Source organism: Mus caroli, chromosome 2, assembly GCF_900094665.2.
Source record: "Mus caroli chromosome 2, CAROLI_EIJ_v1.1, whole genome shotgun sequence".
In the NCBI taxonomy this organism is placed as follows: Eukaryota; Metazoa; Chordata; class Mammalia; order Rodentia; family Muridae; genus Mus; species Mus caroli.
The window spans coordinates 72581013-72608315 of NC_034571.1; the positions used below are offsets into that span (position 1 = coordinate 72581013).

The following is a 27303-nucleotide window of genomic DNA, read 5'->3' on the forward strand; positions in this document are numbered from 1 at the left end:
ATAGTTCACAGAGGAAGCAAAGAGCTAATATGTTTTTTTTTTTTTTTTTTTTTTTTTTTTTTTTTTTTTTTTTTTTTTTTTTTTTGAGGTCAGGCATACATTTGAGAGGGTGTCTAAATCCTCCCCACCTGGGACATTTTTTAAGGTATTTTCTCTATTTACATTTCAAGTGCTTTCTCCTTTCCTGGTTTCCCCTCCAAAAACCCCCTATCCCATCACCCCTTCCCCGGCTTCTATGAGGGTGTTCCTCCACCCACCCACCCACCCACTCCCACTTCCCAGGCGTGGCATTCCCCTACACTGGGGCATCAAGCCTTCAAAGACCAAGGGCCTTTCCTCTCATTGATGTCTGACAAGGCCATCCTCTGCTACATATGCAACTGGAGCCATGGGTCACTCCATGTGTACTCTTTGGTGGTTTAGTGCCTGGGAGCTCTGGGGGTACTGGTTGGTTGATATTGTTGTTCCTCCTATGGGGCTACAAACCCCTTCAGCTCCTTCAGACCTTTCTCTAACAACTTCATTGGGGACCCCCGTGCTCAGTCCAGTGATTGGCTGGGAGCATCCACCTCTGTATTTGTCAGGCTCTGGCAGAGCCTCTCAGGTGACAGCTATTATCAGGCTCCTGTCAGCAAGCATTTTTTGGCCTCCACAATGGTGTCTGGGTTTGGTAACCACATAGGATAGATCTCCAGGTAGGGCAGTCTCTGGTTGGTCTTTCCTTCACTTTGTCTCTGTATCTCCTCCCATGGGTATTTTGTTCCCCCTTCTAAGAAGGACCGAAGAGCTAATATGTCTAAATGAACATCTCCCAGGGATTCCTAAATACTCTTGCAAATAATGCATGAAAATGGGCTAATTGATTAAATTACCTTCTTATATGTAGTGTCATCTGTACATACAGACTCCTTGAATGAAATTAGGGCAGGGTCTCTTGTTTTGCAAAAGTATGCTTCCACGCAGACAGATGAAAATGGTCTTGCGGCCTGAGTTCCTCAAATTCTCTTTCAGAGAAAGGCAAGAAGGGGGAACGCAGGGAGGGGAAGAGGAAGAGGGAAATTCAGGAGTACCAAGCGATAGGCAGAGGCCAATCTCGAGAGCAGGAGGCCAGGAAGTGGAGAAGCCAAGGTTGTGGGGCAAGCTCCACAGTTCTGTGCCAAGCACATCTGCCTCAATGTGTTGGTTTGTAAAGAGGCTAACAAAGAAAAGAAATAATCTTCAGATGCTTGCTAGCTCTCTGATTCATGCATTTGGATTCCAGAAGATTATTAATTCTTATGACAGAGAAATAGTTTGGGCATAAGGCATGAATAAATTATGATACTGTGTGCAATTTCATCTTGAGGTAGGCAAGACTGCCTGCCTGCAACATCCAAATGTCAGTGAGAGTTTCATCAGCACAGCTTCCTTCCAGACAAGAAGCAGAACCCCATTCAGAAGGTGAGCTCCGTCTGCTCAGTTATCGAAGGAGGCCCAAGGGGAAGAGGAGACCTTGAGCTTCGGCTCAGTTTACAAAAGAGTCTTCCATCATCTACATACTCCCCACCCCCACCCCACCACCCAACCCCGCATAGCATGCCCCGACTGCGCTGGGCAACCACCCAGCATGTTCTCTGAAGTTCTCTATAAGCTACAAAATGTTCATATTGCTCTTTAAATGTAGTCTTGATGCAGCTCTTCCAGGCCGTGCTATATATGACAACGGAGTTTTACCAGCCCAGGGTCAGTACCTGTATGTAAAAGGATAGTGTTACTACCCATAAACCTTTCCATTTGGGATTTGGAGAAGAAGAAACTGTAAATAGACATTAAAAGGCAAAGTTAGCAGAGGCAGGAGGATTTCTGAATTCGAGGCCAGCCTAGTCTACAGAGTGAGTTCCAGGACAGCCAGGGCTACACAGAGAAACTCTGTCTCGGAAAAAAAAAAGACAAAGTTAGACATTAGGAAAAGAAAGCCACTCTCATTCTCCAGAATCAGGCAGGACACTGAGCAGACGGAGCACACCTTCTGAATGGGGTTTGTCCTGACTGTTGTGCTTCTTGTCTGGCAGGGAGTTGTGTTGATGAAACTCTCGCTGACATTTCAGTATTGCTCTGTGCCTCTATTAACGAACGCACCTTGATACCAAATAAGAAAAGCTAAAGAATTAATAACCTATTGCCTCACTTCTGAGAGCTTACTAATTCACACCCTGGCCACCCCAAAATACACAGCAGCTGACCTGCTATTTAGGCTAACAACTTTAGCTACCACTGCAAATGTCTACTACCTTATAAAAATCATCACAATCCACACAAATAATTAAAGACTAAAAGAATTAAAGTGAGACACATTCACAGAGAAAATAATCAAGGCCCAAAGACATGCACAGAGTGTGATTAATTTTCATTGAATGAATAAACAAACCATCCTGTGAGCTGAAATAATTTTACTGATATTACCTTCATGAAGAAACATTTTGTTCTCCTGAAATTACTCTGTATGGGGCAAAGATGAATATTATCATAGAAGAGATTTTAAAGGTTATTTTAGAATTAGGCCCACACATGGTATATTCAAACAATTGCATACTTCGTGCAATTTTAATTTTCCCGGACACATCTGAACATTTACATATTTTTTTTTAGTTCTAAATCTTTTGTTTCCCCAATGTGCTCCCATTTTGAGTATTTCAGAATACACCAAAACAAAATCATATAAACAAGACAATCACTTGATTTTTCTTGGAAACGATTTCAGATCTCACACATTAAGGCATGGTACACATGAGAAACAGCCAAAAAATACTAAGCCATAATATCCTGCTGAAGCTAGTATGAAAGTTTAACCACTAAATAGCAAGTATTACTTGTGCATGCTTTTAACAGCGTGAACACACCACTGCCATTATGTCATTTGACAAAATTACGTCATTCATTGATGTTGACATGCAAAATGTTGTCTCAAGAGAGTTTAAAGCTAAAAATGACTTATGAGTTTTTAAAACTTAGCAGTACTCAATGTACTTTTCTTTATTTTGGTTTTCTTTTTTAAACAGAGTTCTTGCTATGTATATGTACTGGTTACTTTTCTGTTATGTGATAAAACACCATGACCAAGACAACTTATTAGAAGTGAGAGTTTGCATGGGCTGTGGTTCCAGGGCTTAGATCCATGATGGCAGAATGTCACATGATAGCAGAGAACGTAGCTAGGGACTCACGTCTTAAACCTCAAGCACAACGCAGAGAGAACAACCTGGGAGTGGCCTTTGCTTTGAAAACTCAAAGCCCACCTCCAGTGGCATACTTCCTCCAATAAGGGTGCACCTCCTAAACCTAGACAAGCTACACTACCAGCTGGGGATCACTAATCAACTTCCTGAGATTATGGTGAGGGCATGGGACAATGACATTCTAACTACCACCCTAGCCCAAACTGGCGCACTACTTGCTACTTAGCCCAGGCTGCCTACAACTCGTGGCTATTCTCCTGCCTCGGCCTCTTGAGTCCTGGATTGTACAACCACCTCGGCTAAATAAATCTTTTCATGTGATTTTCATTTTTGTGTTTTGTTTTTTTGTTTTTTGTTTTTGTTTTCGTTTTTGTTTTGAGACAGGGTTTCTCCGTATAGCCCTGGCTGTCCTGGAACTCACTCTGTAGACCAGGCTAGCCTTGAACTCAGAAATCTGCCTGCCTCTGTCTCCCAAGTGCTGGGATTAAAGGCGTGCGCCACCACTGCCCGGCGATTTTCACTTTTGACCTGTGTTAATTTTACAGATTTTTAAAGGTTATATTTAAGGCTAGGAAAATGGCTCAGTTAAGTGTCAGCCCTCAATCATGAGGACCCAACTCAGAAAAATCCCATGCACAGTATCAAACATCTGTAATTCCAGAACTGGGGAGACAAAGACAGGTTGAGACAAGCAGGTTCCTAGGATTTACTGGACACACAGTCTACCCTACTTGGTGATCTATCTCCAGCCTAAGAAAAGATTGTCTAATAAGACAAGATGGGTGGTACCTGAGAGGTGATACCCAAGGTTGTCAACTGGCCTCCACATGCACCAAAATGCACCATGCACAGGCATGCTCTCTCTCTAGATATGTGTGTGTGCATATATATGTATATGTATGTGTATGTGTATGTGTGTGTGTGTGTATATATATATATATATATATACATATACATATATATAAGAAACTAAACTTAGTTCAAACAGAAACAAACTTAATTATATATCAAATATAATTACATTAAAAATAATTCAGACAATTCAAAACAAAAATATAACTTCTCATCCTCAATGAAATAAATGACAAGGACAAAGAGATGGGTAGGAAGATCTTGAATTCCATGAGTTACTATCGATACTGGTATTGATGCAGCAATACCAACATTGTGGAGGGGGATTATTATAGTCATATATGAGTAAATATTAATATGTTCATAATAGAATCAGATTCTCTGTAGGTGACATGAGATACAAATAAATATTGCAGGGCAGAGAGAAACAATGTTACAATCGCAGAGGACAATGAGAAGTGTCAGGGAGAACTCATGGCCCCAGATCTTACACACAGGGTACGTGGAAGTGGAGGGGGTGTTAGGAAGGGAAGGAGAGAGAAAGAGAGAGAGAGAGAGAGAGAGAGAGAGAGAGAGAGAGCCTGTCTGCCAGCTCTGTCTACTGAGCAGTTCTAAATCTAAGGATACATTCACTCTTGAAGCAATGATACAATAGGAATAAACACATCTAGTTCCCAGATGTTCATTTCCTAATACCCTTTGCACTAAAAGAAACCAGAACCCTTTTTTTTTGAGGCCCCACTGATTGGATTGCTGGTTTGGTGCTGAGAAAGTACAGTGAGCCTGAGCACCTACGCCCGGCTGAGGAGAGGAAAGGAAAGGCTTAAGCACTGTTAGAAACTCGGCTTCATTCAAACACCAGGATATAACATGGTAGCAGCTAATAAACACTTCATGGATTAATATAAAAAAAATCCTGATAGTCTTAAGGCAGGGATAGAGAGGGGCATTTTTCCCTAACAAGATTTAGATCAATGACTAAGCACAGGGAGGAAGACAAACAGCAAGTCACCATTTTGCCAAATCACCACCTTAGTAGCCAACCCTGAAGAGATGAGTGCATGTGGGTGCTAAAGAGCAGAGGTGGAAGGCACTAGGAAACAAGATATTTAGTCTCATGATGTCTCCACAGATTATTTATTGATTGCAAAGGGAAAAAGATACCCTTTTTCACACAGAAGTGAAGCAGATGCGCCTTTAACAAGAGAGACAGTTTAAAAAGAACACTAGATGTGATAACCTCATGAGCCCTTGACTATGTATGTTAAAGACATATCATCTACAGGGCAATCTTGTCAAATGGACTTACAGTGAAATCTACTCACAATACAAACATCAGAGGCAACCAATGGTAAAGAGTCTTCTCAGAGAGCTAAGTTTATTTGTTCAATTCTCTTCAAAACCTTCAGACTCCTACGAACAAAAGGGGGCAGTGGCTTACTCCAAGCTAGGGAAAACCAAAGATAAAGGACAATCCATCCGCTAAAATAGCGTCACTAGAATTATCTGGGAAATTAGAAATTTGTCTACAGAGCAGAGGAAGGAAGAAAAGCCCTGTATGGTGAAAGAATTCCATCCATGATCAGTCACATGCTGAGGTATTTATGGGCAGGATGTCAGGTCTGCAAGTGACTTTGACATGGTACAGCAACACAACACAAAATGTGAATGTGTGTGTACACAGAGTAAAGCAGGAAAGCCAACCTGCAGCCAACTGGTGAGCCCACAAGAAGAGTGCATGTAACTTTCCCGTCCATCCTCAGTGTCTCAAACCCACACTTGGGCAGGAGGACGATGGCGACCCTCAAGACTACAGGACACTTTTACCTGCTTTGGTGTCAGAATTCTGTATTCTGAATTACTTAGGTAGTCCCTAGACATAATGGCAAAGCAGAAACTAAGCTCATGAGACACAGGTCCTGTGTGGCACTGGGAATCTTGGCAAAATTCCTAACAACTCTTGATAGTTGCTGGCACTCCGTCACCATGGCCACCAGGGTCCCACACTCTCTGCTCTCTCTGTTCTTACCAGATACCCTCTCATACTTCCTGTTTCTATTCCTTATGACTGGTAGGGTTTGTTCTTTCTGTTCATTCTTGGAAATTCTGCCCATACAGTAACGTGGACAAGCACTGAGGATGTGATGTGAAGTACAATAAATAAGCTCACAGTAAGACCGACACCAAATGGCTCCTCTTACATCTAATGTGACCAAATTCATGAGGTTGCTCATCATAACACTCACCAGAAAGATGGCAGGAGTCAGACGTGACCATGTGTGTGCTTTACCTCCTGGGCTGACACACACTTGGGATCTTTGATTTCTGTATTTAATTTATATCACAAGTGGAAGCCAGAAGACTAGAAGAGGGCCTCTCAGGGGCATGTTAAGGAAAAAATACAGTAGATTATAGGTCAACAAAAGTAGAGAGGTGAAATGTTGGGGGCAAAAAGGCTTGAACAGGGAGGAACACAGGATTATGGGGTAAATGGGGGGGGATGGAAAGGGAGGACCAACCCAGTGGAAGGGAGAACGAAAAGCCATATGGCAGCCTACTATCTCATAGCCCAATTTAAAAGCATAAATGAAAAAATAGAAAATTCATGTGCTGAAGGATTTAGCCACAGAGACAGTGGCAGGGGGGGGGGGGCGGTGTGAGAGAAAGGAAGCAGGACGAGAGGTGGCCTTAACCAATGGGATCGATGAAAAGGCCTCAAAGAAAACCATGAGTTCAACCTTTAAAACAAGGGAGTTCAAAGGTGATTTATCATTTGTTATCTTTGCTCTAAGAAGGATCCTATTTCTCACTCACTATTGGATGAGCATCTCTGTCACTGCCTAACACGCTCCACCAACATCGAACTGACCAACTGCGGTATACCAGAGCCAAACCCCAAAGGTTAAACTCGTGTTGCCTCATCTCTGATGTTTGTATTTAAAACAATAAAATGAAGGTGTTCACGCTCCTTTTAACGGTTATTTCAAGATGCCTATGTCAGTGTGTGTGTGTGTGCCCGCGCACGCTCGCGCACGCGTGCACATGCGTACTTGTGCGAACAAATGTAGATTTGCAAAAACTCATAAGCCACAGAAAACTGGGCCTTGTTGTCCTGGAGAGGACAGGGAAGCAATGGACAGGGCTGTGGCTTTCCTAGCCCTGGCCGCTCCATTCTCTAGCCAGAAGGAAGCACTGAGCAATCACTGGGACCCTGTTCTGCCTTTCTAGTTCATTAAATCATATATCATTCTTACACGTGTGCCACCGGGCTATAAATCATGTGAGACACAATGAGAGCTAATTAAAGGGTCAGCTGAGCACATAATTTTGCATTTGGAGGCACCAGAAACTGAGTTACAATAAAATGTGATTTAAAAAAAATAGAATCACTTCCAAGCTGATAAAGCAAAGGCTTTCCAAAAGCTGCCAACCTGCTCAAACTGTTCCTTCCCATTTAAAAGAATCTACAAGGAGAATGTGTACATGGGAATGAATTTCCAGCATTTAGTCTGGACTACTTCATTAAAATGTACTTGGGTCTTGATGTTTCTCTTGGTACTGTCTGTGAATTGTGTTTTCCAGTCACTCCTGACTTGTTTACTAGGATGCCCACTGTGTCCCCCTCCCAAAGTATGTCCAAGGAAGCCAAGGAGTAGAAAGAAATGCAGAGAGACAAAAATGCAGTCAGACCAAGAGGGCCAAGGTCATTAAGCAAGTCGGTGACTTTGGTGACAAGAGCCTGAAGAGACAGCTGACTCATGGTGGCCACTCTATTCCAGATCTGCCGCTTCACGGGGAAGGCGCCGGGAGGGTGTGTGAGCTTACACAGTTCATCCTTGCTTCCTCACCACAGCCTTCACGCTAGGAGAAGAGCTACACCTTACACACCATACCAGATATGAAGACGACTTGCCTCTGAAGCTCTTTATGGTTACAATATAAAACAAGGTTTAGAATTTGACATGAAGAAAACAACCATGGTATAAACACCAGGTGAGGAACTTAAACGAAGAGACGTGTTATTACAATTATTAAATAACCAAAAAGTACGTGTTCACAGCGGCTACCGTCCATTCAGGATTTTATCAGCTTTAATGCTAAGTTATAATCACAGCTAAAAGAAACTAAAATCGTAAGAGGAAAATACACTCTCGGCTTATTAATTCTTTAAGAATGTAATTCACCAGTATTTCTGGCTCAAGTTCCAGAGGATAAAATAAAGACCTTTCCTGTGGAACAGAGAGTTGAACAAAGTGAGGGGTCCTGTTCACACAGGCCAGGGTTCCCCAGCCCGTTTCCCAATCTTTACCCTATGCACTGATAACAACAGAAGGTTCAAAGGCACCACAGAGTAAGAGCCACATATCCAGGTCATCTGGACCTTTCCTAATCATGTAACCCTGATACCTCAGCAAGTCTGCTCACCCTGCCCTGCTTCCTGGTAACCAAGTAGTGGGGGCTGCCTTCCTTTGCTATCCCTCTGCCCAGTGTCGTTACCAATACACAGGGATCCTTCTCCCCCCCCCTTTGCCAAGCCAAAGGACGTGCATATCACGCTGCCCTTCCAAAATATGGTCCTAGAGAAAAAGAAAGAACCCTGGATGCAGAGAAATAAAGATCAAGGATTATTTACAACTAGATCTATAAGCAAAAGATAGATAATACGAATACTAAAGGTGAGAGTGAAAAAACTGCTCAGTCTAATAAGGTGCTTTCCACACAAGCACGAGAACCGGGAAGTTAAGAGTCACCAACATATATGTTTGGAGGCACATGCCTGCCATCTCAGTGCTGGGGAGATCTCTGGAAGATCTCTGGATTTCCTAGCCAATCAGACTAGGAGAATTTGTAAACTCCAGGTTCAGTGAGAAACACTGCCTCAAATAACTAAGACAGAGGGATACAGAGGAAGAACAAGACATTGGCAATCTCTGGCATGTAAACATACATACATACATGCATATATACATGCATACATACATACACAAGTGTACACTTACATGAATCTATGTATATGTGTATATATATATATATATATATATGTGTGTGTGTGTGTATATATAAAACCCACACAAAATCTGTTCATACCCACATGAGCCCCCACACACATATACCACACACAAACACACACACAGATAATAATACATCAGAAATATCAGTCTTTCTTGTCTGTCATATTTGAGTACTATTCATGCATCTCTGAAAAAAATCTATTAATGGGAATGTTTTACAGGACTAGAGTCATAAAAACTGAGATTCACTAATTATCAAACACGCATGTTTGGGGGTATAATTTGAACCAATAATGAAGAGATGGAAGTTACTATAAACAGCAGTCTAGAACATGATCTTTTGGCTTTCGTGCCACAAACCTGTGCCAACCTAAAGAATACTGACTGGATACTAGAAAAAGGCTAAAGAGAAAACACACAGAATTCCTACCTGGATCCTTTCTGCAGAGTTTTCATGAAGTCACATCTGACTCCAGAAGAGAACTGCTTAGGGGTAACCTTCTCAAAGAGTCTGGCGTACCCTTAAAAGTTCACTTTGTTTTATTAGATGATCAAGCCAAAGCTCAAGACCCTGTGACATCACCAGAGCGGACTGTGTGCACATCCTGTGAGCTCACCAGAGAGGACCATATGTACATCATGTGACATCACCAGAGAGGACCATGGCACATCCTGTGACATCTCCAGAGAGGATCGTGTGCACATCCTGTGAGCTCACCAGAGAGGACAGTGTGTACGTCATGTGACATCACCAGAGAGGACCGTGTGCACATCCTGTGAGCTCACCAGAGAGGACCATGTGCACATCCTGTGACATCACCAGAGAGGACCGTGTGCACATCCTGTGAGCTCACCAGAGAGGACCGTGTGCACATCCTGTGAGCTCACCAGAGAGGACCGTGTGCACATCCNCCTGTGAGCTCACCAGAGAGGACCGTGTGCACATCCTGTGAGCTCACCAGAGAGGACCGTGTGCACATCCTGTGAGCTCACCAGAGAGGACCGTGAGCAGGTGGAGCTCCTCCCTTCTCTCATTAATTTTTATTAGAAAATGAATTGAAATATTTCCCAGTCAATGGACCACATTAGAAAAATGAAGTGCCCTTATTTAGTTACTTTTCAATGTAATTTTACATTTTGTAGTTTCATGATGTTTGAAATATTAGGCAAAATACAAAACAGATATTTTGTGCTCAGTTCAATTGTTTATCATTTAAATCTTGGTCATTTACGGGCACTAAAAGTTCTGTTTTGGTTGGCCAAATGTGTCGGTTAGGATCCCAAACTGGAAAGAAATATAAGTTCTGAATTGGGAGAATTGGAAAGGGTTTGTTTCTAAATGATTATGTACAGGTACACAATCAGGATGTGGAAGAAACACAGGGATGCTCCAGGAGCAACTGCCCTGACCCAAAACGAAGACAGAAGGCAAACAGGAGGAGACCACCTTGCCTTGCAGGGTGCAGTGACATTCACAGGAGCCAAGAGAGCCCTCAATGTTTCTAGAGAAAGATCTAGGGAACTAACACCCTGATCTTAATGCCTTCTGCCTTCCTATCTCCTGCCAAATTTACCTTTAACTAAAACTAAACTGGAGGGAGAGGGTAGGAGAGTTAGGTGGCGGACTGAACTCTCAGAGCCCAGCAGACAACAGGAAGAAGTTGAGTACAGACCCAGAAGATCCGACTAAAGTTATCCACACAAGCAGAAACTGATGTGTGCCCTTGGTGGCTGTGGAGGCCAGAAGAAGGCATCCAGGAACCTGGGACTGGAATTACAGGCAGCTGGTAACTGCCATGAGGGTACTGGGAATGGAATTCAGGTACCGTGCAAGAGCAGCCCGAGCTCTTAACTGCTGAACTATCTCTCTAGCTTCCTTCAATGTATTTTAAAGCATCAAGAGAATTCACATAGGCTGGAAGCAGGTGCCCCAGTACTGCCTGCATTGTGCCATGAATCCTTTAGGGCACATCGATGTTGGCTGAGCATGGCACGATCTTGCTAAGGAAGAGCCACTTACATATCTCATCACATCAAGCTACATCTATATTCAGGACAATTCTGACAAGAGGCTCTGAGCCCTCTGCAAAGGAGTCTGGATTGTCTGTGGGAAAACTTGAACCATCTGAGCTGTTTGATCAGAGCAATCTCATGATCGAGTTTTCCTTTAGAAACATATTTTTGGTAACACTGCAGAGCTGAGATCAGCTGATGAAGTAAAGAGTGAAAACGGGAGACCATTTAGAAAGTCGCTGCAATAACCCAGGAGAGAGAGAGGCTCGGTAGCATCACTCTGTGGCTTACACTGTTCCAATCCCTGCTGCCCTATACTTGGTGATACAGAAGAAGGGATATGAAATTTTCTCCTCCAATTTTGAGGTTTCTATACTGTCCCATTGATTTCTCCTGATTTCTTGCTGCCGTAACCCATCATTCACCCAGCACTATTGAATCTGACTTTCAATAACTTGAGAGTGTTTCCTCCTCTTGCTGACAATGAGTTGATAAAGGTTACATTTATCCTGCAGACCATAATTTCCAAACTATGCAGAAACTGTACTTGGAGGGTTCTGTGAAAAAGGAAGGCTTCTTGCCAAATACCCCTGTAAAACCCTGGGATATGCAACTTTAAGTAGCTTATTTTCCTGAGCTTCAAAGAATTCTCATGTGAATTGTAAGTTCCTAGGGAGAGCAGGCTGAATTCAACAAGTGACCCTGATTTGTAGAAACCAGGTTGCAAAACAGTGGGTCCCTCTCAAAACAGTGTGCAAAATGCTGACGTAAGCAATCTCAGGGTTTTCTCTAACTCCCTTAAAACATTGCTCTTTGACAAAATAGGTGATGTCCTAGAGACCAATAAGAAACAAAACAAAACAAAACCTCAGTTGCAATAATCATCACAAGGACAAACAGTGCTCTCCGGCGTAGACTTTTTTTATATTTGTTGCTCCAGGAAATGCTTTGGATAGCACAAAGGGAGTGGGGGGAAGTGATCAATTCTTTTGGTGGGAATTTCAAACATTAGGAAAGGGAATTCATGGGCACCTGACTGGAGCAAACCTTTGCATACTCCATCTTGACAGAAGGAAGAAGTGTCAGGGTGCAGGGGTTGTTGATCAAACACCGAGAATTCTAATCCAGGAAGGGCCCGATGTCCAGCTGTCCACATCCATGCACTGAGCCTTGATAGGAAGAAAAGCAACTGGAGCCCTAGATGTCTTGGTAGGGACCTACCAACCAAGAGGACCTATGACTTCCAGCAAGTAAGAGCCCTGGGAAAAAGGCACATTACAAATCAAACTGTGGAAATGCAACCCCATGTTTATGCAACATTCCTCAATACTGGCACCCTGACATTTCTGGTCTGGATAATTCTTGTTATGGGGCTGCTGTTTGTATGTGGTGGTATGTTCACCAGTATCCTTGCCTCTGTCTATCAGGTGTCTAGAAGGCATTCCTCTCCACACCCCCAGCTGTGAAAACCAGGAATATTTCTAGGCATTGATCAAATGTCTCCTCCAGGAAGAATCCCTGTTGAAACCCACTGGTCTGAGTAGCCATAGACAGCGCCAGAGAGATCCTGCCTTCGAGGTGTAGATATGAGAAGCTGAATGAGTCCAGAGTGACCAAATGGATGATGTCCTACAGGCCAAGGAGAAACGACACGAAACCTCGGTGGCAAAAGTCATCTCAAGGACAAACAGTGCTCTCCGGCAGGTGCCCTGACACTGCAGATGTCAGAAAAGAAAACAAGCGCTCCGAACTAGGGAGCACTGGAAGCCAAGCCACTCAGGTTCAAGCGCTGGACGTGACTCAACTCTCTGGCTCTCAGTTTCCCCATATCTCTAAGACGGAGATAACAGCAGTATACAACATGCAGGATTACCATGGCAATTAAATGAGTAAATATATAATTACGTTTTGAATAATTAGGTGGCCTTTACTATGTATATAATCCCCTGGGATTAAATCTAAGTCATAGGGGAGTGTGACAATGAATTATAAATCAATTTTCAGCCTCAACTCGAAGGAGTTTCACAGTCAAAACAGAAACTCATGGAACATAGATAAGTTATTTTTATATAACAATTTGTGTTCAGGAATTTATCTCCAGTACATTTTGTTTCTTTGCGTCCTGCACATCTTCCCTGTTTCTGCCCCCTTAGTGTGCCTTCATACTGCCACCGCTGGGGTTGTTTGATGTGAAAACTAATCAGAAAAGGGTTTTCTACTGTCTAGAGAGCCATGGTCCCACGGACACGTAAAGAATGCAAGGTATGTGAGGAGGGCCCAGCATAAGACTCTGTGGCCTGCTTCTGTGTTATCTATTTTAGACTTTGTGCTTTTGTGTAGATTTTTATGTGGAAGCTTTTCAATGCTTCTATGAAAGTCACGGGGCCAAAGAAACTCCACCAGGTGGCAGTCAAGGCTCCCCGTGTGCAGCCCTTGCCCCTCCCTCCATCTGCTCACAGGGACCTCAGGATACATTTATGGTCCCTGCCCAGGAACATGGGTTGGCACTGTGGGGCTGGCAACATCACAGTTTGACTGACAATTTCACCTTGGAAAGCTCTTCTCCATTGTCTGCGGGGGGGGGGGGGGAGTCCTTAAAGCGGTCCTCTGCTGCGAAATTTGCTCTGATTTTAATTTTTAAGAGCATTCTCTCTAGACATTGGTGTTGACAGTCCTGAAAGGCATGCTTTGGAATTCTCTACGAAGAACAGGGACCCACGGTCTTCTAGGGCGTTTCATTCTCTGCCTAGCCCCACGTCCGCAAACTCAAGTCCTTTCGCAGTACTGGGGTGCCTGGGGTGCCTTAAAGGATCTACTAACAGTAGAAGGGAACATGTCTGGGTGGACTCTGACGTTTTCCCCAAAGGTCCCCATGCAGATAACTCCTTCCAAGGACCCTAGAATGTTACAGCCAGTCTCTTCCAGTGTGGGCAACCCGCGCTTCTTCTCAGTGACAAACCTATGCCCTGAGGCAAGCAGAGGTTGGGAGGCCTAGCTACTTGTTGGGAAAGGACAAAGAATAAAACACAGCCATATCACTAAACAAACAAACAAACAAAGTAAGCACTCTTTTACCTGCCTGGTATCTCTCTGAACGACGGCTTCTTCATACTTTTACTGAATAAGTCTGGTGCTTCGGTCAGAAGGCACTAGTAATAAAATATATATAACTAGGAAATGCATGTATGTTGAAGAACTACTTTACAAATTAAATACTGCCTGAGCTACTCACTTTATGGCTTGACAGATGACTGGCTGATTGATTGATATCCCATAGAGGTAACTATTAGGTAGGGGCATCTTGCTCATCAAGTTCTTCTCTAAACTGTGAATGCATTCATTCAGTGACAGGACATACTGATATGCCCTCAAGAGGCTCAACATCCATTGTCTCCATCCGTGCATATGTCTCTTCTCTTTCAGTTCAGTGCCACGGTCCATCAGAACAGCTCCTCCCTGGTCCCATTTGGCAGTCAGTATCAAGACTGCTGCTGATTCTCCATCTGTCAAACTCAATCTACCTTCCACATCGAGGGAGGACATGGAGAGTGGACTAAGAAAAGAACAAAGGGAGCGAGCGGGCTGGCTTCACCCTGGATGTGGTCCACTTTAAAGGGACCAGGAGTCCTGAAGACATGGAAAATTCCCTAGCCGGACTTGCTTTGTGGAAGTCTGACTAGAACCAAACAGCCAGAAACATAACAACCCTACATAGAGCAGCTTTTGTACTGTTTTCCTAGCTACACAAATGCCTCTTAACCTCCAACAAGGAGACAGTACTCTGGTGGGAGCTATTTCAGAACTCTGTACAAGGCGCTCCAAGTCCTTGTTATGGGAGATAGATCCGGAGGAAACACCTAGTCCTAGTTGGCCACTTAGATGGGCTGAAATGGCTTCACGCTCCTTGAAAAACACCAGCTGAAACTGCCTCTTGCATTGGCTGTCTGTGTGACCCACCAATGAGGACTTTTACATTTCTTTGGCCTGTGCCTTCAACTATAAAAATAACAATTTGGAATATCTGATCTCAAAATTCCTTTCTGCTCTTTCTTTACAGTGTTCAGAATCAGTGAGCCTCAAGTTCAAGACTGTGTCCTGGCAGGTATTATATTTTTATAACTTAAAATTCCTCAAGAATGGAAACATCCATTTCACTACCTGTAAATGGTGGTGATGACAGTGTCTAAAACATGTTATCAAATGATTCGTGTTAAATGCTTAAAATACGAGCATACACAGTTAGGCATCTCCTGGCCTCTGCTCGCTACTGCTGTTATTATCTCTGCAGGTTTGGAACCAAAGAGAAGGGAAGTGGAAGATAAACACATGGTAACTGTTCGGCCAGAGGAAGATTTTAATAAGGAGTACAACCGTTTGGCTTCCTATCAGTGTAAGAAGTGCAGTGAATCACTCTAACTCTGTAGGCATGTAAACGCACAAAGCATGTTTAACAATGGGCTGACAAAAAACCCACCACGACTGATCTCGAATTTCATCATTCTCAGAATGTAAATGAAAACCTAATACAAACAGCACTGTGTAAAATAATAATTACCTCATGAGTGGTCATGTCTATAAACAACTGAACTGAAGAACCATTTTTGAGACTTTAGCTATTTCATCATCTTTCTCCGTGACCTTGTCTTGGTGACATCCAGATCTACATGGGATATTCCTTCCTTCTGTGGGGAGTCTGAACACTCTCTATACATAAAGATAATCTCTGATGCAACTGATCACCTCAACACAGAAACTATCCCCAAATTCTGCAGGTGGCAATGTTTCAAGGTGCTCTTTGGTACAGTCTGGAGCGAAGCTTACGATAGTCGTACTTCTGGTTTTGAACAAGTCAAGGTCTTAAGTACGTAGCAAGCAAAAGTGAAGGAACAAATAACAACTAGGAGATAGCATAAACATTATCAGATCAGTTCACAGCATCCAGCAGGTAACTAGAGAAGACCAGGTGAACAAAGGTAACACCATCAAGTTTGCGGCTTACAAGCATCTGGTAGGAGTCAGCTGGGGAAACCGAGGCAGTCAGGTGGAGTGTCTGACTGATCTCTCCACAGATGAGCTTGCCATGGCTGACCTCCCATCTCTCCCTGTTCTCGCTGCAAGCGTTTTTATATCATGGAATACATAACAGTTACCTCTGTTGGAAATGGCTTACTATCTAGCTGTTCCCAAGAACACAACGTTGTTATTCTTGGCATGTTTCACTATTCCCTTCCCTCCCTTTCTTAGTTAGGAAGACACTTTGAGACAAAGATATCTGAGTCTGAAATGGGGGAGCCAAGCCTGCTTCCAGAGCCAACTCATCAATGGCCTGAAACAACACAGCACAATTTATCAATATCATGTGTATTTCATGTTCAGAAGAATGGATCAGTATATCCATTCTCAAATGGTTTCTATATAGTATACCCTACAGAAAATCATTGACACAGATTTACTTAAACATACAGCCTGTTCCAGTTCCTTTGTTTGGTAAACAAGGTGATCAGAGAGAATACAACAAGAATACAAAATAAAAGCTAATATTTATGCAGTGGTACACAATGTGGCATAATATAAAGCCAGCCTCAAGAAATAAAAATTTTCAACCAGAACTAGGCTGTGGTTAGTGAGGCGGATTGACTGAGAGTCTTCAGACAGAATAAAAATGTTATTTTACCTGTAAACCTGAGAGCAAGTGCCCCTAAATTGATGGAACCAGAGATCACTGATCAGGCCGCCATCCAAAGGGCATGATTCCTTCCCCCATAAAAGGTTTATCTGATCACAGGCATCCTTGTTTATTATGTCATGTTCTTGAGGAGCTGCGGCTCATGTTCCATTGTCCTGGCTTGTATGCGCAAAACATCATGTGCACACATGGCCTCTTCAGATTCACATGAGAGTGCTCACTAGAGGATCCTAGATACTGCCAAAGAAATGCAGGAACTTTATCCACTGTCCCTTTATTTACGCCATGGCATTGGGCGCTTTCAGAGCAAAATGAATCGCTATAGTCCCTGTTCACTCAGTTATCTTAACAATATCACGAGTTGTCAAGCTTCGGGCTAGTGGAACTTTTTCAAAGTCAACTTGCTCTTCTGAAAGACAATAAAGGATAATGTCTCACATATTCTCTTCTAAGATTACATCTTTTCCTCTGTTGTACTAAGACAAAATAGGGGACAGCTTTAGAAGACATGGAAAATGACCTCCTGACTTGCTAACTGCAAAAGTAATCAGTAATTAAGGAATTTCTGTGTTCAAAATTTGATGCTATTCAGTTAAGTTTATATCTCAAAACCATATTCTTACAAAACATCTAGAATGGCTATTTTAGAATTGAGATCAACAGCTATCAGACTGTGGTCAAGCAGTCTTCTTGTCTGAAACTGTGTCAGAAACTGAGTTCCAAAATGTAATTCAAATTGGTTTAGGCACTCTGCTATCTGCAAGGTACGTTCCCTGCTTGCCCTGCTAACTTTGCATGTTTTCAGGTGGGAATCTGTTGATATGAGGTGGTGACATTCAAAGAGAGTTTTGAAGGAGCTAAATGATGAAGTCTTGATGTGAGAAAAGCATCCCCCAGCCTGCTTCTCTAATGAGTGTTTCTACACAGCATTTTCTGCTAGTGTGGAAAGAAATAGAAACATCCTCTGATTGTATTTTATGTGTATAATCCAAGAAGCTCTTCTGTGGCCACTTGAGCGCATTTTCCACCTCCCCTAATGAACTCGGATGGGCTCACCTTATGCCAATGATATGTGAGAGAAAAGTCTTCAGTGGAGGTACTGGGTTCCTCAAAATCACTACTTCTCAGAAGCCCTTGTCTAGATGACCCATCTGGAAGGTCAAAGTGGAGATTCCGACCCAAGAGGCTTGAGGTATGAACTGACTGATCCATGAGTCTAAGCTGCTGGGCTCCTAACTGCTTCCATGAGACAGCAGCTCTTACCACATGGGGTTGTGCTGCCCTGGGCATGGGCTAGTTCTTCTCAGAACTTTAACCGAGAACTCTTCCTTTCCACAGACAGGCAAGAAAGAAAGGCAATCACCAGCCATATTAGGGGAGTCGAAAGCGTCGGAATGAATAAATGCAGGTGAAGGCACCCTGAAAAAGTTTAGTAAGGGCTTAGGAGATGCTCAAGGGTCAAGAGCACGTGAGGTACATGCAAAGGGAACTGAGTTGGAAGCCCTAGCACCCACATAAAAGCAAGGCAAGGCTACACATGCTGACAGTCCCAGCACTGGGATATGCAGACAGCTAAATCCAGAAAGACTGGAGGCCAGCTAGCCGGGCCAAGATGCTGAACTGTGTAGTTCAGTGAGAGAAATCATCTCTAATTATGAGGTGAAGAAAAATAGATACTCTGCATCCTCCTCTGGCCTGCACACGCATTCATCCAGGCATGCACATATGCCTAAGTGTGGATCCATGACACATAGCATACATATTTTCACACATACTAACACACACACACACACACACACAGGGAGAGGGAGAGGGACAGGGACAGGGACAGGGACAGGGACAGGGACAGGGACAGGGACAGGGAGAGGGAGAGCACATTTAGCCAACTACTCAACCATCTTTAAAACAACTGAAGGTGAAAGTTATTACCCCTTCTCCTATATACAATGAAATGAATGTTGGCACTTCAGCTGTCCACCTTGGGCCCTGCTTGCCACTCTACTTTTATGTTCTCCAGGAAGTCATTACATTCTCCAGTAAGTCACTACTCCACATGTCTGCTCTAGCCAAGTCATGACCAGTAACCTGGCCTTCTACACAGATGTGTTTCTGAAAGTCCTTCAGCTAGAGCTCAGAGTAGCAGGGCACGTGAGGTACATGCAAAGGGAACTGAGTTGGAAGCCCTAGCACCCACATAAAAGCAAGGCAAGGCTACACATGCTGACAGTCCCAGCACTGGGATATGCAGACAGCTAAATCCAGAAAGACTGGAGGCCAGCAAGCAGACTCTCCTAGGCTCACATTCCACTGGCTGATCTTCAAGGCATCCACTTCTTAAATCCAACTGTACAGAGAAAGAGAGGGTAGTTTTCCATGTCTACACACATAACAATTTATAGTTTTCTCTTTTGCCCCCTTTATTAAAATATAGATTCTTTTCACATACGCTATAATCTGAATACAGTTGTCCCTACTTCTACTCCTCCTCATTCATCCACACTTCCTCTCCCATCCGGATCTATGCCCCTTCCTTCTCTCATTAGAAAAGGACAAGCTTCTAGCAGATAACAGAAAACATGAGGAAATAACATAAGATAAAACGAAAACCATCATATAGATTGGACAAGTCAAGCCAACGGAGAAATGGAAGAGCCCTGAGACCAGACACAAGAATCAGAGACCCACTCATTTATACATTCAGGAGTCCAACTGGTAAAAAGTAGCAAATGAAAGCTATAGCATATATGCAGAAGACCTGGGGCGGGCCCATATGGGCCCTGTGTATGTTGCTTCAGTTGGAGTCTTCCATTAAGAATTAACTTACCCTATTGCTTGTTTTGTACATAACAAAATCAAGAGGTAGTATAGAAAAAGTATCCAACATCACACAAATAATAGAGAGTGGAAACAGGATTGCAAACTTTGCATCTAATTCCTAGTGCCGTGTCACCCCCTCAGCTCCATCTTGGAAGAAATCTTCCTAAGGTTTGGTTTGGTTTGGTTTTGCCTTCCAAATCCCTTGCAAGTCATTTCAGCCACTCTTGGCTTTGCACCAGCAGATGATGGTGCCTGTGGATCAAAGGAGTGTTGACAACAAGATAGCATGAAGAAGCAATTCCCATAGAAGAAGCAGAAGAGACAGAGTAAAGAGACTTTAGTATCAGTCCATGCCTCTGACCTCTCAGAGGAGACCCAAGAAAGAACTCTTGACTTATTCAGTCGGCCTCTGTTTGTGTTGCAGGTAGGAGTTATCTGTTCTAACCTATACTAAATTAAGTACCTTCTTAACAGTATGTTTTTGCAACAAGAGGACTATATTCTCAGTAGCCTAGACTTTGCCATATGATCAGCAGCAGGCTTGGACAATGCCACACGGTTCTAGAAAAGACCTCACGAAAAGAAGAGTGTTCTATAAATAAGAGCTGGTTCACGGACAGAAGATGAACTGCACATGAGGTGAGCCAGTCTAGATGCAGACGGCCTGGAGGTGGTCCTGAGAACCACACAGAGGATACGTGAAGGAGCGGTGTGAAGAGAAATGCTCTGGGGGCTGACTTCTTATGCTCCCTTGCCACCCTGCTATCTGATGCCCAGAGTCTCCAAGGTACTGCTTTACTCAGCACTGGAATTTTTATATCCAGGGATGCTGTCTCAAATAATCTCATTTGGTAAGATGAGAAAAATCATATCTCATAAAACTATCAGCCTTTGCCAAGAGCCCATATAAAGTTCACAGGCTGGCGAGGTGTCTAGCCATAGAATGAACTTCTATTATGGGTGATGTGGAAACAATGGGCCTAGGGATGCAATTATTTTAAAAAGAAATGTGACTGCTCAGTATGTGCAGTGTGTTCTTTACAACCCAAACTTCATAAATTTTTATAAGGTGTCTATGAGCTGCTGTGTCACCATCGCTCTGTCAAAGCTTTTGCAAACAAAGGAATCATGATATGGGTGTGATACATTATATGATATCAAGATACAATCGTACCCCCACTTCCTGTCTCTGTGCTACCATGGATGTGTCTTCTACACAAATGCAAGAATAAATATAATGCCCCAGCCACTGGGAAATGGGTTCGTCTTTCTGAGTAGCATGAATCAGAAAATGGGATCTTGCTTTCCTCCAGCAAGTCAAGATGGAGGATGAATGACATTCAACAAGAGTGGACTTGGCATGAACTGAGGAAACTTCCTCGGGACTTGTGTGTGTGACTTCCAGGTGTTGGAGAGAAGAGAAGGAAAGAAAAGGGAGTTTCCAGCTATTAGCAACAATTACTTCTCAGCTGTTCATTTTCTATTTGGCCCAGGATAAACACTCCCTATAGAGTACCTCACTGAGTCTCCAATCCTACGAGATAGGTGACACACTGATTTCACGCTAGAGGACTCTTCTGCTTCACAATGTTTGTGTTACCCAGGGCCTTGCAGCAGGGACCTCATCTGGATGAGTCAGACCACAAGGAACAGACTCTTTGCCACTGCACTTCCCAGATTGCTCTACCCAGGACTGGGTCTCGTCAGCATCATCCTGTCTTCTCAGAAAATTCTGAAGTCATGGAAACAGAAAAGATAGCCCAGCCCACCACCAGGATCACAGAGGGCAACAGATCCATGGGAAAACCAAAGGTGTTGCATCCGGGTATCTCCCCAATCTGATGTGGGGTGGGATTCAGGCCTCATTCCTTTCTCTGTCTTTCCCTGTCTTCAGAGATGGAACGTATGGGAGAGGTAATTAGGATGTGACTAGGGTTAGAGTCGGGAGCAGAGTGCTGCAGCATTTTGCTTTCTTACCTGGAGGATAAAAACTCATCCCAGGTATTTCTTTTAGGGTAGGAGCGAGATGGGTGGTTTACCAACGAAGACAACGCCTACTGAGATCTACTATTGCAAACAGCATATGAGAAGCACAGAGAGTGGTATGAAACACGCAAAGGTTCTCAAGGACGTTTAAGCAAGGTTGCTTGCTTACAGCCTGGGGATGGTTGTAAAGCTTGACCTTGTGTGCACGGCAGGAATCAGTTGTGGGATTCTGTCTAACGAATAACAGCCTGGAATCTGCACTCTTGGGTTGCTAAATGAGATCGTTTGATGCAATGGCACAAGAGCTAAGTAAATGCCATGTGCTAAGAACTGGGGGAAGGCATGATCATTCTTATTTTAAGGAGTCTAGAAACAGCTCCTGCTTCCTTCTTGCATCCTCCTGCCCCTGTCTATAACCAATATGCAAATAGTTCTGAACAATTATGCCAAGGGGACAGATCAGAGGCCAGCTCAGCGGAGTTTCCACTCAACCCTGGAACTCCTTCCATCCTGCTTCTGGTTTCTGGTGACTGATCCACACACTGCTGACTTTCACTGTTCAGCTCAAGGGAATGTGAAACTCAAGGCAGACAGACTGTTATTGGAAAGTTGGAATCATTAGAAAGTACTTTCTCGTATTGAGTTGAAATCTGTCTCCCTATATCCCTGCCCACTGAATCTGATCATGCCTGCTGGAGCTTCAGAAAATGAATCTACTTCCGTAACCACATGCCACCCTTTCAGGGTTGTCGGGCAACTGCCATGCCTGTTCAAAGCCATCTTATGTGACACAGATGGTGGGGCCTGTGCCAGTCCTCTCACTGAAGTGGGTTAAGAGATAGCGGCCACAGGGATTAGGGAGGTTCACAAAAATTCCATCCTGCCCTTCATCAAATTGATCTGTTTGGAACAGCTTCTGCCCATAAGGAGTTCTGACCCCAATGTGCCTGGTCATCAGAAATCTTGAAAGGGAAGAAGAAGTGGTTGGGGAGAGCCAGAGAGGCCCTGCGAGTTCCATGACCTTCCCAATTAGGCACAGGCCCTATAGACTATTAAAACCCCATCCTGCAGAGGTGTCCTCAAGCCACCTGCATAATTACTCCTATGGAGCAGTTCAGATGTTTCCTTTTACATTTTTTTCCCTTAATATTAGAAAATAAGCTTGCCAGGTGATCAGTAATATGGCTCTTGGGATCTGTAAAGTTTGATGTTGTATCCTTGAATGATTCTCCTCCTCCTTGGATCTATCATTTCTAGAGGACATATCCACATTTAACAAATTACGCTTCAGTTACCAGTGAGCCTTCCTGTATAGTGTAGGAAGGAAGGTGACATGGGCTTGGGTGGGCTAGAGAGATGGCTCGGTGGTTAAGAGCACTGACTGCTCTTCCAGAGGTCCTGAGTTCAATTCCCAGCAACCACATGGTGACTCACAACCATCTGTAATGAGATCTGATGCCCTCTTCTGGTGTGTCTGAAGACAGCTACAGTGTACTCACATAAATAAAATAAATAAGTAAATCTTTTAAAAGAAGGAGGAAGAAGAGGAGACATCGGGGGAGACATGAGGCAGACTGAATACAAGACTCAATCACAGAATGACCCTATAACAAGGAAACACTATGCTATAGGCCTATGACACCTCCTGCCTCTGAAAACAGATTGGGAGTTAACACAACAGGACTGTTGGGTTTTGAGATGCTGATCAGAGTGAAGGCTGAAATTTAACTGTTACTGACCAGTATCACTTGGGCTAATTATTATATATGTACCTACATCAGCATAAACAATTCTATCATTTGAATTGTAAATGAATATACTGAAATGCATACCCTGGAGACCCAGGAGAATTGTTACATGGCCCAAACAGTTCTTTGCTACAGTTTCTGATCTTTCAGAAACATGATCTCAATGATCAGCTGTTCCTAAAGATTTGATCCCCTTTGCCAACGACAGCACAGAGCACGTCCTATTCTTCCTTCTCCACTGTAGCACAAGAGGAAGACAATAGATCTGAGAGCCTACTGAATGCTCAGCAAATTTAAACCTTGCTTGTGTAAGTCCTACACAGCAAGAAAATCTCCAAGGACCCGAAGGACTTACAGGTGTCTCTGCCAGGGCAGCAGCAGTTTGCACACCATCACATCTGGACCCTTGGCAGTTACCGTGGAAATGGATAATGGGAAGAAGCCGAAGAGAAAGGAGACCATAATTTCCTTCTGCAAAACCCACAAAGACAGAACAAATGTCAGTTCCCAGAATGCTGACAAGGGAAAGCCTAGAGGCAGGGAAAGGAAGAGACCCTGCGAGCATCCAATAGTCCTGGTAGTCTCTGTCTCTGTCACTGAAGCCCGCATGGTCACCAAAGCTCAAATTCCAAATAGTATTGAGATCAAACCAAATGCAGGCTTGCTTTCACTGGCTCCAAGACATCAACTTTTAGGAACGCCTTTTGGTTTTAGTGAGGGTTTGAAGGTTTTGTGCTTTTCTTTTCTTCTGGAGACACAAACAGTCAATGTATTTGTTCATCATGGGTGTGTGTAGCTGTGTGCATGGGATTGAGTGTAAGGCATGCACAGGTATGAGCAGATGTATGGAGGTTATAGGTGTCTTCTGCCATTGCTCTCACTTTATTTGTTGAGACGGAGTCTTACACTGAACCTGAAGCTTAGCAATTAAACTAGACCTGCTGTCCATCAAGCCCCAAATCCCAGAGACCTCAGCACTCAACACTGCATCCAGCGTCTCCATGTTCAAGCTGGAGGACTCAACTCCGGTCCTTATGCTTGTACTGCAAGGACATTACTGACTGAACAATCTCCTCAGACTGGGTCCTAGAATCCCAACACCCAACACGTGACAATAACAGAAACACTGAGGCGTAGCACACAGCCAGCAGTATACACCGCTGTAGGGAATTGAAACAGGCTAAAACCATAAAGGGAGTTAATGATGGAGCAAAGTTGGCTTGCCAGAATTCACACCGGAAAGGCCCCACATGGCTGGGTCTTGGGACAAAGTGAGGACAGTGTGGTCTGACGGGGCTGTGTTTTTCCTTGTCTTTCACTCAGAACCATAAATAATTCCAATAAGGCATCCCTAGCTGAGAACAGGTATAAATCTCCAAGAGTAGCCTGGGTGCTCCTCCAACCTGGTGAGGCTAAGCCTCTGCTATGGCTTAGCTCTTAAATGTCCCCCAGAGGTGCAATGTGTCAAACTGGTTCTCCACCTGTGGTTAGAAAATTACATTATTGCAGGGGTGATATTAGAAGGAGGCATTAGGTCCTGGCCTCGCCTCTATTTTGCTTTGCAGATACCATGAGAAGAACAGCTTTGCCCAGCGTACATCCCTCATCACACTGTTGGCCCTCATCATAATCCCCAAAGCAAGAGTGCTGACCCACCACGGATGCTACACTGCTGAAACCACACACACACACACACACACACACACACACACACACACACACACTTTCTTTTAAGTTTTAGCTCAAATATTTTCTCTGGGCCATGGGAAAATGGTTGGCATAGACTTCCAAAGTGAATAAATACTAACACCACATGCCTTCACTTCCAGCATTCAGAAGGCAGAGGCAGGCTGATCTCTGCAAGTCCAAGGTCAGCCTAGCCCACAGAGTGAGTTTCAGAAGAGCCTGGGCTACACATACAGAACCCCCTTCTCACCCTCCAAAAAAGATTCTATCCTTATGTAAGTGAAATTCACTATTAAGAACCAGAGGACAGACATGAGGTATATGAATGTGAGCTCTGGAAATCCTTCATGTACTTCACCAATTACATCTTTCTCTTGTCATTTATTTTGCTTTCTGAACTACAACAACAAATAAAATCAAGATTTTTTTATATAAATGCTGCTATGTCCATAGGACTTGAGTGTCCATCCATCTAAAGTCAGTTTCCTTGGAAGAAAACACCCCTATAGTAGATGTGCCCTTGCCCTAGATACACAGACCCTAGTGACATAAGCTCCTATTACTGGGCCACTCCTGACTCCACTCACTCCCAACATCCCATGTGTTCATGTGTTCTCCTAGGGACTGATGTAGGGAAGCATGGTCATGCAGACACTATTTAGCCAGTTGATTTAACTCATCTGTATTAGTTTAAAAAACATTTTTTTTTCTCTCCCAGGTCCCGGGTCTTTGCATGGCTACACATTCTCAAGAGTCCTAATGATGTTTACGATTCTTCCTCTCTTAAGGCTTCCCTTTAACTGTTCTTCTCAAGTAAACAAAGAAAAGTTGATGAGAAAATACAAAAGACATCATGGTGAAGCAATCGATCTGGGGGGGGGCACTGGGAGGGAGGGAGGGAGGGAGGGCTGGCAGAAGTCGGTTGTATTGCATGAGAAAAGATTAAAGAAATGTAAAAATAAAAATTTAGATTTAAAAAAAAATCATTGCAAACTACCGAGTGAGTTTCAATCTGAAGTTCAAGCCTTCGGGGTTGTAACAGCTCTTTTGGCAAAGAGGTCAGAGTACCTACCCAGTACCCGATATTAACAGTAAGCTTCATGATGGACAGCTGTGGCTACCTTGATGAAGAACTATAGGTGCCAAAGACCTCCCTAAGGACATTATGTTCACTAAGTACATTATGTTGTATTATCTAAAAATAATTCCATGGAAGTATTTTTTTCATTGTTTCTTAGATTTGAGAAATTAAAGTCATAAAAAGGTTAAGCAATATTAAGTCAATGTCACACCACTAATAAATGAAACTGCTAGAAGTTACATTCACAAAGTCAGACTCCAAACTTTAAATCCAATCTTTAGGCTACTCTATCTCCCATCTTCAGCAGTGTGACCCAAATAAAGACTGGGTGCTTTAAAATAAATAACCTGTGAAATAATCAACTGACTTACACAAAAACATCTCCTGCATTAAAAATCAAAATGCCTCATACATATACATGTATTATATCTAAACAATGGGATCTCATGATTCGTGTCATTATTCTAAACATTAGATTTCCATAGCATATAAGGTTTCCATAGCATATAAGCTAATTCCTCCTCAAAATCAGTGAGGGCAAGTTTCCCCACTCCCAAGCTATCACACCTAAGTGTGCTCGCACGCATGTGTATGTGTGTGTGTGTGTGTGTGTGTTTGTGTGTGTAACGTGTAACACATTTACAAAATGAAGTTTAGGTTCTAGTGTTAATACTATTAGGCATTATCTGTCATTACCTGCACTGCTTAATGTCCTCAGGCTCTGAGTTTAAATATTCTAAATTTTCCACCTCCCGTTTTTTCTATTTACCAAAGGGAATGCTGTGTAAAGGTCACTTTTAACCCCAAAGACACCATGACTTACCAAAGACATCTGAATGACTTAAGGCCAGTTCTACACCCTTTTCTGATGTGACGTAGAAACAGCAATTTGTTAAGCCTGAAAGGAATAGACTTTGAGCCCTGCTGAAAATCAGTGTAAGCTGACCAAGTGTCTAGGCTGTGAGTGTATAAAAACCTTACTTGATAGGCTAAGCATGCTGCACTTAGAGAACACACGTCAAACATCACAGCTCTTTGTAGAATTTTACACTAGTTAACTAAACCAAGACTTAGAAGAATGTGGCCATTGCTTCTCACAAGAGTCTTCAGTGTAAACCAATGTGTTTTTAACATTCCTCCACATCTTCTTAATTGTGTTATTTAAAAACCTATACATCACAATGTGGAAAATAAACACTGAGCTGTT

At 43.3% G+C, this 27303-nt stretch overlaps 1 protein-coding gene across 1 annotated transcript in view; it reads right to left on the reverse strand.

Annotated features, from left to right (window-relative positions):
- Znf385b (zinc finger protein 385B) overlaps window positions 1-23736 on the reverse strand; it is a 385123-nt gene extending 361387 nt beyond the window's left edge. The window contains exon 1 of the mRNA XM_029474268.1: window positions 23685-23736. The gene's annotated coding sequence lies outside the window, so the exon portion shown is untranslated. The remainder of the gene's footprint in view (window positions 1-23684) is intronic.
- Window positions 23737-27303: the final 3567 nt, after the last annotated feature.